Genomic DNA, 16,548 nt, shown 5'->3' with positions numbered 1-16,548 from the left:
TTAATCTATTTTTTGACACGCAAAATCAGTGTAATAATCTCAGCAGACAATAGTCCTTGATTTTTTCTTGCTCTATTTGTGTTTGAAAGATAGCTATCTGAAGGACTTCCCACTGAAAAGGAGCTTTTGGTGGTTCTGTGAAGCTTGTGTGCATGGTTCCATTTCTGATGTATAAATCTTGGACAAAAGCACATGGAAATATGTGATGATATTTCTTATGAGATCAAAAACTTTATTGGAAAAGGCCATTATCAAGGCTGTAAAGTCAAGCATTCCGAAATTAGGAAATGGTAGAATTAAGGTTGTCTTCCGCACCTTTGTTCAACCATCTTTGTGTATGCATCATGATATAATCTTTAATTAAATGATTAGATACTGTATTTTTCACAGTACCCTGTCTCATTCAGTGCAGGGACAAGGATGTAGTTGAATAAATGGATATCTATCCAATATTTTCTTTATCTTCAGTGCTCAGTGTGTGTTCTCGTGCTTTATATAATAATACCTGGTTTATATATAATACTTTCATCATTAGACATCACGCTTTACAGAAGAGGTGTGAATGATTATCTCAATTTCTTTCATATGTTAAATCTTAATTTTGGCATTTCTTAACAGTTGAGTGTTTTGCTTCACCATTTGAATTATGTCCAAGGTAACCATTTCCTAGTGTTTTCTTTTTAACAAGTAAACAACAAAGTCAGAAGTTTCACTGTGAGATAACAACTGAAAACCTTATGGTCTCGAATCTTTAGATTCACAGTGATAAAACTAACAAAGTAACTGGTAACTGTAATACCTTATGAGCAGTGTGGTCTAACGAATGACCATTTTGCCATGGGTGTTTTACAGATATTGTTGGGATAAATAAGGACGATCTTAGGATACATTTCATGCTCTTGGGCACAGAATCTTCCTTTCATTTTTTTCTTGCGACCTGTATCACTTCTAACAGTGTCTCCATCAAGCTTTCTTATTCTTGTTTCTTCCTCATCTCTGGCCTTTGTATCAATCCTAATATCCATTTCCAAATTTTATAATCTCTTTCTTGCCTCTTTTTTGTCTCACTTTTCAATACAAATTTCTGTTTATATCAAGTCATAATTCCAGCCTTTCATTTTAACTTCTTACACCTAATATCCTTGTTAATCAAGATCCAGACATCTCCAGATATTGGCGTGTAATACTCCACTCATGTGCTGCATATCCAGTTACCTGTCAAGGTTTTTCCCTCTAAGAGACTTCAGGTGTCTTTGCCTGACTTTCTTGCCCTGTCTGTGTTCTGTCCCCCATCTTTCCTTCTATTCTTAACCACTGGGTCCTGTTCTTATCTAGTCAGCCCAAACCACTCAGTGCCCCAACTTCAGGCTCAGTTACTGTCAGCCAACCATTTCTTATTACTAGCTCCCTTTCACAGTGTCTTCCAGTGCCCTGGTTTCTGTGTTCCTATCTATGTGTTTAACCAGTCTCAGTCACTCCCCCAAGTCACATTTTCTGTCTTTATTTCCAATTCCAACTGCATCAGACTTCTTGTCCTAATTTCTCTAAATCTTAAGTTTTATATGAGTTTATGTTTGTAGACGTAGAGAAGATTACTATTGGCTGCTAATCATAGATAGGACACCTTTCCAGTGCAAGACTACTCTCAAATTAACTAATGATTTTTTAAAAATAGTTTTCAATATCCTCAAATGACAGGACATCTCTTTTCTGGGGACACCAGTTCTCTTTGCAGAACATTTCACTAAAATGCCTTTTCTTTAGTCTTTCCTTAATTTATTTTGCCCATGATACTGACTGTGATGACCAGCATCAAGTCCATTTCTTTTATCCCTTATACTTCTGTAAAGTCCCTTCAATAATTGCATCTTTCTGCCAGGGCTTCTATCTCCTATCTTTGCATTTCTGCCCATTCCCCTCTATGTCCCCCTTCCTCTTAATCAAAAGCAATTCCATTGGCTCCCATAGCTCCTTAAAGACAAGGTTATCCATCTGTATAATGCTGTGTGAAGTGATGGTCATATATTCTCTATAGTATTAATTGATTAAACCCAAGAAAAGAAGATCTTTATTTTTAAATTCTAATTCTTTATACATTTTACCAAGTTTTTTCTTGCCTTTTTTCTGACTAAAACATCTTAGGAACGTTAAATAAATATAAATATCAACCTGTAAATTCTGCATTTTGATTCAGCTGACAGTTGCTCATCAGTTATTCCATTTCTATTGCCGCTTAGTAAGTACTACGAATTTGTTGCTACTCATTTATTATAGCATGGGACTTCTAGCAGAAAGGGGCTTGGGGTTAGTATAGAGCCAGGATTCTCAAATGGATATATCAGATCATTTTCAGAATGAAAGTGCATTTTCGTTTTCCCACGTGACATTCCTTCTCTGCTAACCCATTTCAACACTGTTTCAGCTTCCCCTGTATTGTTAATTTCCCATTTTCCTTCCACCTCTGTTTCAACCTCCCCCACACCAAATATTACATCTGAATATCCCAAATCTTTCTTGCTACGCCACTTCTTTGACCTGAGAGGCAATGTGTGTATATGATCTGGAGCTATGTGTATGCTGGTTGACCAGGTGGCTGACTAGGAGATACATGCATTCTGAGGGATCAGTGACAAGCTAGGAGATACACATTTTCTGCTGGACATCTTGTTGCTGCCTCTTGGCAGCTGGGCAAATCAAACAGTACATGATGCTTCTCAGCAGCTGATGGGCCAAACAAATGGTTTTTCAAGCTGCAAGAGACCCACGGCCCACCTGTTGTGCAGGCCTGCTATAAAGGTTGAACATTTCAGCAGGGAAAAGAAGTCAGGAGCTGGAAACAAAGCTGTCAGAAGCCTGGAAGGCGAAGAGATTTTTTTTTCTAGATATATTGAATAAATGCCCAAGGAAACATCTGCTACTTAGCTAGGCTGTTCATGGAATCAAACAGCTGACTATTCTAGACCTATAGAAATACAAAAAGGTTCTGTGAAGCAGCAATGGCAAAACAATGGACTGCTTTTTTTAATTTGAGATGAACTTTCCTGTGATTTTTAGGCCACTTAGCCTGTTATTCCATCAGGCCAGATTTAAAGCAAAACAAAAACAAAACTAATATTTTCCATTTAATTTGTCAAGGAAAAGTCTTTTTCCAACTTAGGAGTCATCCAACAGGAAGAAGGTCTGTCTGTGCTTGTGAAATACCATGCCTTGTGAGAGTGTGACTTTCGTCAATCTGACAGGCAGATTTTGCATTTTTCTTTTCCCTGATTATCAGGTTTCTTCCTTAAGTTTTCCATTCTCAAGATTTCTGAAGTTCAGTAAGAGAACTGGTCTCAGTCTCTACAGCTTTGGTTGACTGCAGACTTAAGACAGGACTGTCTCTGCAATGTGACTGACCTCCTTAGGGTTATTCTAGCACCTCTAGGTAAGAGTAGTGATCTGAGCTACCAGAAAAGTGTGAAAAAGACAACAGAATGGAGCAAAATTGTGTAGTGACCCACTATGGAGTGATGCCTGCTGTCTTGTTATTGATCCTCCTCTGCATGCTAGAGTTTGTCAAATTGATGCACTGGTGAAAATGTATGCACATGCACTGTTCAATTTTAGAAGATGAAGTGCTTTCTGCACTGCTCTTCTCTTTTGTCTGTCTTATGCTCAAAAAAATATTTTCAGACCTAGTGGTGGTGTTAAAGGGGGGAACCTGCTAGAAGTTCAGTGTCTAACCCGCAGTGACATTTAATGGAGCTGCTTTACTAACTGCCTTTGGTTAGTCCACCTGATTCTGTTTTATTTTTGCTCAGCCTTCCTAAAATATTTGCTGGTTAAACATTGTTCCTGTTTGCAGTAACACATACTTATAATGCTTCATTTTCCTTCTGATTAGTGCCTTAAACTTCAGCTGCTTTTTGACTACAGTGTGTAACGCCTTGTATTAATGTCAGGGTCATGCACTTATTATTCATCTGTACAGTGCTATGCACTTCAATGAAATTATATACATAATAATAAATAACAACATTAATCTGTGTGCACCACCTTGAATTTCATTACTGTTGCAGAAGTTATGTGTCTGAAAATAGGTGCTCTAATTTTTATACATTTAGAAAGAGCTGGGCTTTCTCCCTCTGCAAAAATGTAAATATTTTATTTCCACTAAGAGGAGTAAGCCTTACTAGCCCTACCAGCTCACAAGTTTTAAAGACATTTGTTTTACTGGGTTTTTTTTTGGCTTGGCAGACAATCTAGTATAGTTCAGATTTTAAACCTAGACTGTACATTAGACATTTTTGACACTTCTTCCTAGTTTGTCTGTTTTTTACTGTTAAAGTCTGAATACAAAATGAGGGAACATACAATAAAGATTTGTTTTGCTTCATATTTCCTTGACCATGAATAAATACTGACATTATCTTACCATGCATGGAAACCAAGCAGTAATAAGTATGTTCCCTATCCCCCTGCCCAGGAGTCCAGTACTTTGGCAGGTTTTCAACCCAAGCTAATCAATTAAAGACAACATTGATTAACTTAAACAGGAGGTGGTATTGATTGCACGCGGTAACCTATAAATAGACAATTGTTTCATAGCGTTCATAGGTCATCGTTAGCTACACCTTTAAGGTACATAATCCTGTTATCTCTCACCCAAAAAGAAAAGGAAGGTCATAGAGTTAATAAACAGTTACATATATGTTGCAACGTATTCTTATAGAGCTCTCTCATTCAATGCTTACACTCTTACATAAACTTTTTAACCTTTGCTTTGAAATTTCAATCTATTGTGATTTACATCTCATTTTATAGCTGTATATATATATGAAGCTTCTGGAAATCAAACATGTTCATGGCTTTTCTACTGAGATAAATGATTAATCAATCAGAGGCTTTCTTCCAACATGGTACTTTAGTGCACTTTTAAAGCAACTATGTGTAAAATTAATGACTAAGCATGAACAGAGTCAAGTGGGAAAATCCAGGACAATAAGAATATTAAATAAAACACATTGTGCACCAAAGAGGCTTTTAAGACTTTATATAGAATTGTTTTGACTTGTTTCATTTTTGCTCATGTCTTCCTCCCTCCATTGTCCATGTTCATATTATTCAAAGAGGGAGAGACGGGATGGATGAATTCTTACCTAACAGACTTCCCAGGTCACCCCAGTTATCTTGCTGCTAGGGAAAGATGAGCACTGCAAGCCACCATCGTACCTATTTACGTTTCCCATAATTACTCTCTTGCCTTTGTCTTCCCCCTCAGAAGGTAACTGGAACCTGAACAAGCTGGTAAAACACATTCCTAGCAGAGTCTCATCAGCTGAAAAACAAATCACTTTTTGCCTTCTAGAGACAGAAATAAAAGACTTCAATTTTTTAACCAGGATGAAAAATTGATTAAGACAACAACATTGAGTAAAATGGTATTTCTATAGCCTATCATGAAAGAGAGAGAAACAAAGTGGATTTCTTGTCCATTCACAACTGAACTACAATCCTGTGCCTCTTTAGGTTGACTGGGGAGCTAGATCTGCTGACTGCAAGCTGTTTATCAGTGTTTGCCCCTACACTGTGTAAAGAGCTGTCCCTTTCTCTCTTTCTCTTTTTTTTTTTTTTTTTTACCCCACAGCCACATTTACTACTTCTTACACAAGTTCTGGAAAGTGGCATCATGTCAGCTGTAATGTGTGTCATAAAGAAGGTTGTTTCTTGGTATTTGGTTGTTAAACTACTGTAGAGATTTAAAAATGACCAACGTTTGTGTATCATCCCCTTATAAAGGAACTTCATCTGTCAATAGTAGTGTTGCATTCTTCTGTGAAATCATTAAGACTTCACCATCAACAGACTTCAAAATATTTAATGGTTTGAGATGTTTAGAATAGTTGCACTTCCCTTGTTGTGACTTGTGTGAAGCATGAGGGAGACAACTCATGCTAAAAAAACAGTAATAATTTTCAGTTCTGCTAGAAGTACTGTGCCTTAGAGAACAACTAGTACAAACTAGTAGCTGGTAAATTACTTTATCCACTTAGCACACATAGGAGGAAATCTATTAGACAAGGAGATCCATGTCTCCCTCTGAAAGGTACTACAGCTTGGTTAGGTAAAAAGAAACATCAAATCCAGATTAGATTTCAAATCTTGAATTTCAATTTCTATCAGATTTAAAACACTAAGCAAGAAGAGTGTCCATCCTGTTCAGCAGCCCTTTTCAACTATCAGACACCACCTGCATGGAAGAAGAAAATTTCTTAGCAAGCCATGTGAGCTAATCTACCAAGGAAGGTCGTCATCAATTTCCCATCTCATCCCCGCACATCTGAAACCCTGAAAAGAGATTTTCAGAGAGAATTTATGATATTCTTACCCTAACATTAATTCCTGTACTCTTTTAAAAGTGATTTGGTTTTCCACAAGTAGATGACTAGTGCCTTCTGAGATGCTCCAAGGCATCTGAGACGTCTTCATAGGGTTAATCATGACTATGGAAGATCCAGGCCTTTCTGGAGCAGCAGCTGGAAGCCACACAGGATATGGAAGGCTGACTCAAATCATACCAGATGTTGAATCAAGCCCTTTTGCTCATTTAGAACACCTTTGAACATGCTACATTCTTGACTTGGATTATATTAAATGGAAATTTATAGCTTACTATATATTTTGAATAAAAAGATACGTATTACTACATTAATTCCAGAGGAAAGGCTTATGCCACTCTTCTTCTAGCATTTTTAGTGGAAACACACAAACATTCATGGAATAATTTATCTACATCTTGCTGTCCTGGCATCTGTGGCCTAGCTTGTTTTTTACATAGCATTTGACTGAGATATGAAAATGAGAGATGTGGGAAAAAAGTTGTGGTGGTTGTTTTTTTTTTTTAAACAAGCCCAAACTCACTGACTTTCAAAAAGATCTGATAGTTTTTACCATATGTGACTCAGATAGCAGCCAAGTAGGGAGCTGGCCCTGGATATGCCAGCCCAGAACTTTGTTAATATGCCTTAGAGTATTCTGGTACTTGTACTTTCTCTGTTCTTTAAAACATCCTTGCCTTCTAACTCTATGTTCCATATTAAAATCTTTCCATAGCTGCTTCCTTTTTTTTTCTGTTAAAAAAAAAATAAATTCAACTTCACCATGAAGCTTGCAAGAGTAATCATATGAAGGAATAGCTAAAGAAGTAAAGTTAGTCTTTAGCAGACATTCAACAGAATTAATTTATTAGGAAAGCATAATTCTTTTCAATTGCTACTGTAAATATGTATATCAAAACAGAAGACAAAATCAGGCATCAAGCTGAAGGAAAGCATGTATGTGCATAATAGTTCTGAGAAACTGTTTAAGGACAGATTATTCATGAGAAAATACAAATTTCTTCAACGTACCAAAATTAGCTAGTCCAAAAATAGTCTCTTAAATTGCTGTTTATTTTCAGAGGATACTTCATCTATTATAATGTTTCTGCATGAATGTAAGTTTTAGTAAACAGAAATTTAGTTAGTTAGTTAGCTAATTTGACTGATCCAAGTTTGCAGCCTTGTGGTCTGCCTCAGATAAATTGTTTTGAGCTATGTCAGGAGTAACTGGAAAGCTAGTAAAAATGTTATCATTGTAATATCTGAACACCTTTGCAGTCTTTAATGGATTTAATCTTCACATCAGGAGATACTCCTGTGATGCAGAAGAAAGCCATTATCTTTATATCATAGAGGGGTTAAGGATGGATATACCAGAAATCTGTGGTAGATCAGGGACTGAATTAAATCTTGCAATTCACCAATTCTGCCCTTCATGTTTTTTGCCCTCCCTTTTATATGTTCCTTCATGCTCTCTCATTGTATAGACATATGCAAAACTAGATGGAATTTACCCACTTGAATATTGGTGGTAGGATTTATGACCCAAAACTTCATGCTAACAGAATACATGTAACACATCATCTGTGCTTGCTCTGCACTTGCTCAGACTGATGGCTAACCTCTGTGAATATCAGGGTGATGATGAAGTGCACCTGGCGTAGGTCTTTTCAAGTCTTTGCTTTGTTAGACACAGCTTTGAAGATACAACAACATATGTTGCCTGGCATTATTTGATTATTACTTGATTTGATATGATTACCCCTCACATATCAAGTTGACCCTGTGTGTTCAGCTTTTGTAAAAGAGACCTAACATAAACTCTAAATTCTGTTACTTCTACATAAACATTAACAGTTTGGTTAAAATACCTTGCATAATGACATGTAAAAAGTTTGAAGCTAGAGTAGAGTAATGGGGAATGGATTATTTAATTTATGTAGGTTCTGCCAGCTTCCTAACCCCAAAGCTCCATTGAATTTCTTTCTTCACCTTCCTGGTATACAGACAGGCTCAATACCTGCTATACTTCTATACTCATGGAAGTGAAGATAAACCATTATCAGCTTTCTGTACTTCAGGAGCTGAAGACTAAGCATGCATGCATTACTACATGCTTTCCTTTCAATCTTTTGGTCAAAAAAGACAAAGAAGATGTAGCATTTAATTAAACCTGAGTCATCAAATGCAAATCTGTCCCCAGCTATGCTATGGCAACAGAAAGAAGCAAAGGAATTGCCAGTCACTTACATGGAAGAGTATTCGGTGCATTTCTTCTGCGAAGTAAACCCATCTTGTACCAGCAGTGGTGCAATAGTATTTATTAAGTCTTTTGATATGATCATCCCTACCTATATTCCCTCCCATATTCTTGAAATTACTGTCCCCATTCATGACCAAGCTAAACAAAAATTAGTAAAGAATAATAACCAAGTAATGCCATTTCCCTTTACACAAATATTTTTTGAGATGAGGTGATGACTATGAGATGTTAGTGACTGTGCTGGTAAATGTCTTCTTCGATTTATGTGGGAAGTTATATGTGTTCATGGACCCGTATTCCCGATCACAATGCTGATTCAGGTACCGTTCCTAGATCTCAGGTCTTGCTGTCAGACTCACCTACAAATCCAGGTTTCAAGCCTGAAGGACTGTAGTGAGTTGGTTTTGTGGACATTACATGAGGGTCTTCTTAACTGTGGAGAACAACAGGGGAAAAAACTATGAGGATGCTTATTTGGAAGCATCACTCCAATTTGAAGCGTTTTGGTAAGGAGTAATACACAAGGTGAACGGTAAGGCAAAACCTTTCAAGTACTCTGTTTCCACTTGTTGAAAAGATAGAGCCAGTGAAGGAATTAAAAAGGAGCGACAATTCAAAGAAGCAGACTAGGAAAATATTTTTGCCATATGAATTAATTTATACAACTCAGACAAAAGTAAGCTTTCGTAGGTAAGATGTGAGGAGGAACAGCACATGAATTTACAGCTAGAGAGAGGGATAGGAAAATGAGGGGCAGAGACTTTTTATGAGAAGAAATTCAGACACTATGTTGTAATGAAGAGTCAGAAGTAACAAACAAGCAAACAGGATACCATGATATTGAACTTCACTGGCAGACAAGATGAAGAGAGTGTGGCTCATAGTGACTAAAAGTATTAGTAGTGGGGAAGAGGAGGAGGAATCTGAAGGGGTGGACAATTAACAGCTCTGTTTTCCCACCGTGGGATTGTCATAGCAGCTAAACATTCACACAGAGAATCAGAAAAGCAGGCTGAGGTTTTAGGTCAGACAAAAGGGAATAGACCTGGCGCACAAAGGGCTATGTCAATTGTCGACGTGTATATGGTGGCTGAATTTCTGTTTGTGGATTAGACTACTGGGATATGGAGCATGGAGAGGAAGGCAATGGGAGGAGGATTATAGCCCTGAGAAACTAAAACACAAAGTTGAGGAAGAAGCCAAAAAGATCAAACTGAGAAAGAAATTAGCCATGCAGATGAGAATAAGAAGATCCTAGCAAAGGGAGAACAGTATTTCAGTTTAAAAAACCCCACCTTTTATCGAAGGCTAGTCTAGAAAAGTCTAGGATGTGGGGTATGAGGTGCTAATTTTAAGATTTGTCTAGAAAGAAGCCATTAGAGACAGCCACATCTAATAAAAGTTTGCAAAAAAAGCTGACTTGATGGTCAACGAAGAAGGTACTTCCCAGCACTTTGCAAGTATTATGGTGAATTCATTCATGTGTTTAACTGGCACATTCATACCCATTTAGGAACATGGAAGTATTATATCCATGTTGTTAAAGAATAAGTGACTATTCAAAGAACAAGGAGAGTTTCGTAGGCTTTAACTTCAAGTTAAAGTTATTCATTACATTTTCTCTTATCAACAATTTCCCCGAAGACAGGGTTCTGTTTATACAGAATTATTACAATGTGCGTTCTAGAAATTGTCTTAGGTATTTTTGCTAAACCTCTGTGGTAGTTGCACTTGAGAATTTTTTTAATGGTAGCAATTGTATCAAAAAACATCAAACTAGGCATGGCCACATTTTCTCTTCCCCTGTTGTATTTAAAGAGAAAATCTCAATTTCTATGAGATGCTGTAGGTTTGCCACCTGACTGAAAGAAGAAATAAATTAAACGAAATAAATTACTTTAATATCTGATTGCAGATAAAAGGTATATACACAGCAAAACTTTCAAATGGAGGTGCCTTCAGTTGGAACTTGGTAAACAGCTGGAAGGCGTATCACCTACAGGTGAAAAAAAAAGTTTAATATTTTGAAGGGGCTACATAATTCTACATTACCTTTAATTCTTCAACAAGCTAAGAAATTTAGAGTGTAAGTGAGCGCATGTTCTTAACAGCCTCTAGCAGACTGTTTTTGTGAAGAGTACCAGCTAGTGATTTTCACTGCTTGTAGAAAACCTGGTTTGTACTGGTGTAAGTGTGAGAGCAACTGAAAATCTAGCCCTATATACTTTGTCAAATGCGTGCATATGTATTCACATTTTGGAAAAAGAAAATTTCTTTTAGGTTACCAGATTTGGAGAGGATATCATAAACTCTTCTGATAGAGCCATCTTTTGCTATAGTAGCTTAAACTACAGAATAAACATATTATACCTTGTGTATTGCATATCATAAAATATTATTTAAATGAACAATATGGAAATCAAAGTTTCAGTTTAGGAACTTGAGTGTATTGTTCTGAAAAGCCTAGTCAGTTATATTTATAGTTTCATATTTTCATAGGAAGAAAACAGTCTAGAAGCCTAGCATGAAGGATCCCTCATGCTTTATGCAATGCCGTAGGTTTTAGATAACAGGATGAGGTCCACAATTTGCTTTTCTTAAAACCTACAATAAAAAATAAAAATAAATGCCACCACCATGCAAACTACAAAGGTGAAAAAATGCTGTATCTTGCATTTTTCTACCTCCTGTGGCTAGGGACAGAGTGCAGACATGCCACAATAATGTTTTTTATTTCTACTGTTCAAACCATATTAATGAGAACATCATTTTGGAGAACTAATTATTTCTATTTGTCTTGTGTCACACTTTCTAATTCCCCTATATTAGCACAGCCAAAGCAAATTAATTGCTTTTCCAGCAGTTGAACCTTGTCCAAGAATGAGCTCACATTCCCTTCCAGTTTTGCAGTTTCTAGGAGTGCATTGTGTCAAAAATTTCTCTTGATACTAAACATAGCCCAGAGAATATCTTTACAGATTTCTGTTGCTGCTCACTTGATGAAATTTATAAGTTTAAGTGACCCACTAGGAAAGATAAAGTTCTTAGCTGCAAGATTATACATCAAAACAGTTAAAGTGAAATTAAAATTAAATGAATGAATCTCACTGAAGCAAAAAAAAGCAGTAATTAATGGTTCCCTTAATTGTCTTCATAAAATATTTGCATGGGTCTAATTTGCATAATTTGCATGTATTAATTAATCTTTCAAAGGAATTTTGTGCTGAGAGAAGCCAAAAAATCTCTTTGTTTTATTTAACATCTAATGAAATATTTATCTTTGTTAATGAACTTCTCATCTTCATTAAAATAAAAATTGCACAAGTTTGTATGTTTTAAATGTTTTTATAATTGAAGTATACAAAAAAATCTCTTCAGACCTACAGTATCTGAAAAACAAACACATTATTGTACATTCTCTGTCATTCTGACTACAGCAACATTTAAAATTTGGGAAACCCTACTCACTCTACCGAAAGTTTTCAAGGGGTTTTAAACTACTTCAATTTCATGTTACTTGATGATAATATTTTTTTAATTTTACAATTAGGGATGACAAGGTAAACATTTTGGTATTTTTTATTATTGTCAGCCTGTGATACATTAACAGCTTTTATAGAACAGATATTAGGTATAGAAAAAGAGACTAACGTGATAGGTTAAAATTTAAAACACTGCAGGAGTTTGTACATGATACGGGGTTAGTTTATTAGACTAACAGTTGAGGAAAAACAGTTTGTGAATTACTGCCTGACATTTAGTGATTGAACCTGGAGAAAGGCTGATGACAGTAACAATTATAAAGGACGGTAGTGGCAGAGGACCTAGGAAAATGACACATTGTGGTGATCAGCAACTTTGAGACAGTATCCAAGCTAGCTAGATATCCAGAATGAGAATATGCAGTGCAAAAAAAAAAAAAAATCAATATTAAAGTTTTGTGCAAAATTTGAATAGAGAAGTGTGAGGAGATGACAAGAAATTAAGTACTTTGCAGAAAGCTATTTCTGTAAAAAGAATAGATGTAAGAGGACAATGATTAGATTTTTGGCAGCAAAGGTGAAGGCAGTTACTTAAAAAGGAGACCACCTAGCACCCCAAGGTAATGTATCAGCTACTTAATATTGTTGGAAATAGTGTCTGTGGAGAAAGAATAGCAAAGCATGGTTAAAATAAAATAGCTTCTATACAGAATGTTAACACTCTGCATAGTAAGATTTGTGAAATAGAGTTTCATTTTTCGAAAGGATAAGTACAATATTATTGGAATAATAAAAATATACTTGAAATAAGGAAATGAGTGGGGGTTTAGAATACAAAGAAACTATATTTGCACAATGAAACGGCACAAGGGGATTTGTACTCGTTCTCAATACACCTGCATATGCTTAAATCCTTGCACAAGGAGTTTATAAATGCACTAATGTGTTCAAATTCATTTTAGACATGAAATACCTTAGAAAGCCAGCCCTGCAGAGATAGAAAAGTAGGAGCTGTTTGAGTGCTTTAAGATGCAGCGCTCATTGTATAAAAGAAACAGGAGGTTTAAGCTATCGAGATTGTATAGAGTCATATATTCTTTACTACATTATCCTATAATTTTTTCAGCTGATAAGATATAGTGGAACTTTGCTGATACCATAATGGCAATATAGATATTGCTGTGTATTATGAAGGTGTGGAACTTGTGGAATAGCTGCTGAGGCAATGTAATTATCCATAAAATACCCAAACAATATCAGTGGGAGGGATATGTTTCACTTCACACATTTGTGGGGTAGATGTCTTTATCTGAGCTATTTGGCTGGACTCCTATTAAAGTCAATGAAGAGTAATAGACACATCTCTACCTTTGAAGAAAATGAATTATACCTTCTAAGTTTCTTCACTGATTATAAAGGGAGTCTAGAAAACTAGCTCAGACACAGCTGTCTACAGTGCAGGTGTCTGAAGTTACTGAATCTCATCAGTTGTGTATTTTCCTTTTTGCTTGCCTCAGAATTCCAACATCACTTGTGACAGTAAACGCACTACGAGCAGCTGCATTTCAATCACTTCTTGTAACTACTGCTGTTGGCAATGAGTAATTGTGCATCACTTCTGGAAAAATATCCATGCCCAACAATTTCTTTCTGCTTGGTGTAATTCTGTAATGTTTCCATACTGTGCAGTACTGAAAGTGGCATAAAGCATGACCCTCAAGTGTAGAAAGGATAACTTGAATTCTGCATTAACCCTGAAGCTTTGCAGCATTTATTTCAATTGGATGCTACTATGGGAGGCACAAGGCATGAAGCAAGAGTCTAAAGAAGCATTCCAAAAACTCTGAAATAAGAACAAAAGTGGACATAAATTGAGAGGTAGAAAAAGAGGTAGCTGAAGTATCACAGAACTCTAGAAGGGAAAATGGTATCGTACTACTAATATGGTTGCATTATATTACTGTAACTGTATTACTATATTGTTAGTAATTTGTCGCGGACACCTAGTAAATGTTTCTCCATTTAAATTTAGTTTTGCCTGCAAAGAAGACATGGGCTGGAATTAACCTGACAAGGCATAGATGTCTACAATGTAGACTTCTACATCTGTGCTTGTCACCCTCGACCCTCTGTGGAGGGAGTGGAGAGAAACGTCTACAGTACAGTTCATCACTTCATAAAGTAGATGTCTATATTTCTCCTTTGTCTATGGAAGGAGCATAACCGGAGTACCCTGGGGTAGACCTCTACAAAGAAATTTAGTAAACTCAGTGTCGTTCCAAAAAAACTGAGTTCAGTTTTTGGAGATGAGAAAGTAATTTTGGTTTGGTTTGTTTGTTGGGGTTTTGTTTGTTTGTTTGTTGGGGTTTGAGGGCGTGTTGGTTTTTTGTTTTAGTGTTTATGGAAATTTTTTTCCATATGGTATATCCATTTTATAGCAGAGGTTGTAATTATACTCCAAGATAGTCTAATTGCAAACGATAAATGGAGCGTGTGACACAGTCACAAGAAGTATATGCTGAGAAGTCACTGTCTTTGCTCATTTCATATTTTGCAGCAAAGAAAGAATCAAATGGGTAATATCAATTTAATAATTAAAATGGTAGCATTTGTTTGGGTTGCTTATGTGCTTTAGGTCTGATGTTTTGCTATTGAATGATATGGTAAAGGAATAGCTCATTTTGCATGCTTTGGTTCATTTTTAACCAATGCCTTAAGCCAGAACCAAATCTTTATGCAGTCTTTATCTACTGATTTCTTGATGGCAGCACCCATCCTTTGGTATCTCACAAGGGTGTTGTGAACCTTAATTAGTGTCTGCAAAGTTTTCTGGATCTTGGATGAAGGGCACAATAGCAATTCAGTTATGTTATTAACTTCTGCTTTTATATTTTATTTGGTGACTGATCAGAATCCCAGGCATTAAAAAGTGGCAAAGAGAGGCGATGCAAGATACAGCAATTCACAACTATTATCAACTAATTATAGTTAGTTTCAAATCTAGTATGGGGAAATAGATGGAAAATTATTTTATGGGATTTAGTAAGGAAATACTTAATGGCCATAATTTTTGTAAAGGCAGCCTACCTGGATTTCATAGGAGAAGAATGTAATTGACTTACCTCAGTTATTCTGTGTTAGATCAAAAGTGGTATATTACTGAGTGCAGCATTTGGTATAATAGGTGACAGTCTCTCTTTTATAATCCTAAACTAACTGTGGGGTCAGAAGTCCTTTTAAAAAGAATGAGAGTTCAACGTTCACTTCATATATTCAAGAGGCAAACAAGCAGTTAGACTTAAAATGTAAATAACACTGTATGGTGAGATTGTATCAGGCAGGCAGCCCTTTGAACAGTGTTAAGAGTTAAGAAGGCAACAACCTTCCTAAAATATCACTCCAACTCAGTTGATGTATTACTCTTATGTCAGTTAAAAAGAAAGAAAAAGAAAAAAAAATATATACCCTCACCATCAATAAAGCTATATTAATTTAAACTAGTTGAGGGTCTGATTATTTAATTTTGAAGTGGCCAAAGATTTTAGGTTTTGTCTTTTCTCACTTTGCCAGTATGATTAAAAAAAGACAAAGCACTTTTATGTCCTTCAGAAATAGGAAATATTTATAGTATTTTATTTTAAGATAAAAAAATTCTTAATATGTCTGTAATATTCATAGAAATGCTTCATTGTAAACCAGCAAAGCAACCACTTACGACGCTAAATCTATTTTAATTCTAAAAATAGTGTTTTCTAGCAGTGGTTATTTTTATATTGATATAATTAAGAATAACATAAAACAACTTGGGCTTTGTATAATTCAAGCATTCAGCTTTCCCATGGATTTAATTTGAAACTTGACCCATCCCTACTAGTATCTCAAGTTCCTATGAAAGAAAAAAAAAAGAAAAGAAATAAATCAACTAAGAAAAGTAAGTATAAAGGAAGTGGAACTAAATTTAACACATTTGGAAGGAATACTTAGCCAGCATCACGTTCCATCTATAGCTAAAATTTGCTGTCAGCATATATCTATAATAAGTATTCTTCCAGTGAACTGCCAGCTGGCTTGTAAAGAGGAAAATCTATTCTATAGAATAGACTGCTAGCTTTAAAAAGAAATCTTTAGCTTTTCAACCCTTCACAGGAAGTATTTTGGTCATTGTAAGGTTCCATAACACCTGAAGGACATCCTGGGAGACAGCAGCATATATAATGATAATGTGATGTCATTTTGGTTTTCCTAGTTGAGAAACACAAAGTGTGTATCAGTAATGGTAAAAGGCACATTTTTTCTATTATATTCTTGTCAGCCTAATTTTTTAAAAGTGATGCAGCCTCTAATAGCTTAGGAAAAGCAGCAATAGCATAACTGTGTTTTGTCATGGACGTTAGAAAGGATGGATCACAAAGTGCTACAGCTGGCCTTGGAAACAAACTGTTCT

General features: G+C 35.9%; 1 protein-coding gene across 8 annotated transcripts in view; it reads left to right on the top strand.

The window, feature by feature from the left end:
* The window catches only part of DACH1 (dachshund family transcription factor 1), a 362,299-nt gene that overhangs the window by 332,813 nt on the left and 12,938 nt on the right, over window positions 1-16,548 (top strand). The gene's annotated exons all lie outside the window — the stretch shown is intronic.

Source organism: Phalacrocorax aristotelis, chromosome 1 (assembly GCF_949628215.1).
Source record: "Phalacrocorax aristotelis chromosome 1, bGulAri2.1, whole genome shotgun sequence".
Classification (NCBI taxonomy): domain Eukaryota; kingdom Metazoa; phylum Chordata; class Aves; order Suliformes; family Phalacrocoracidae; genus Phalacrocorax; species Phalacrocorax aristotelis.
This window is presented reverse-complemented; position numbering and strand designations above follow the sequence as displayed.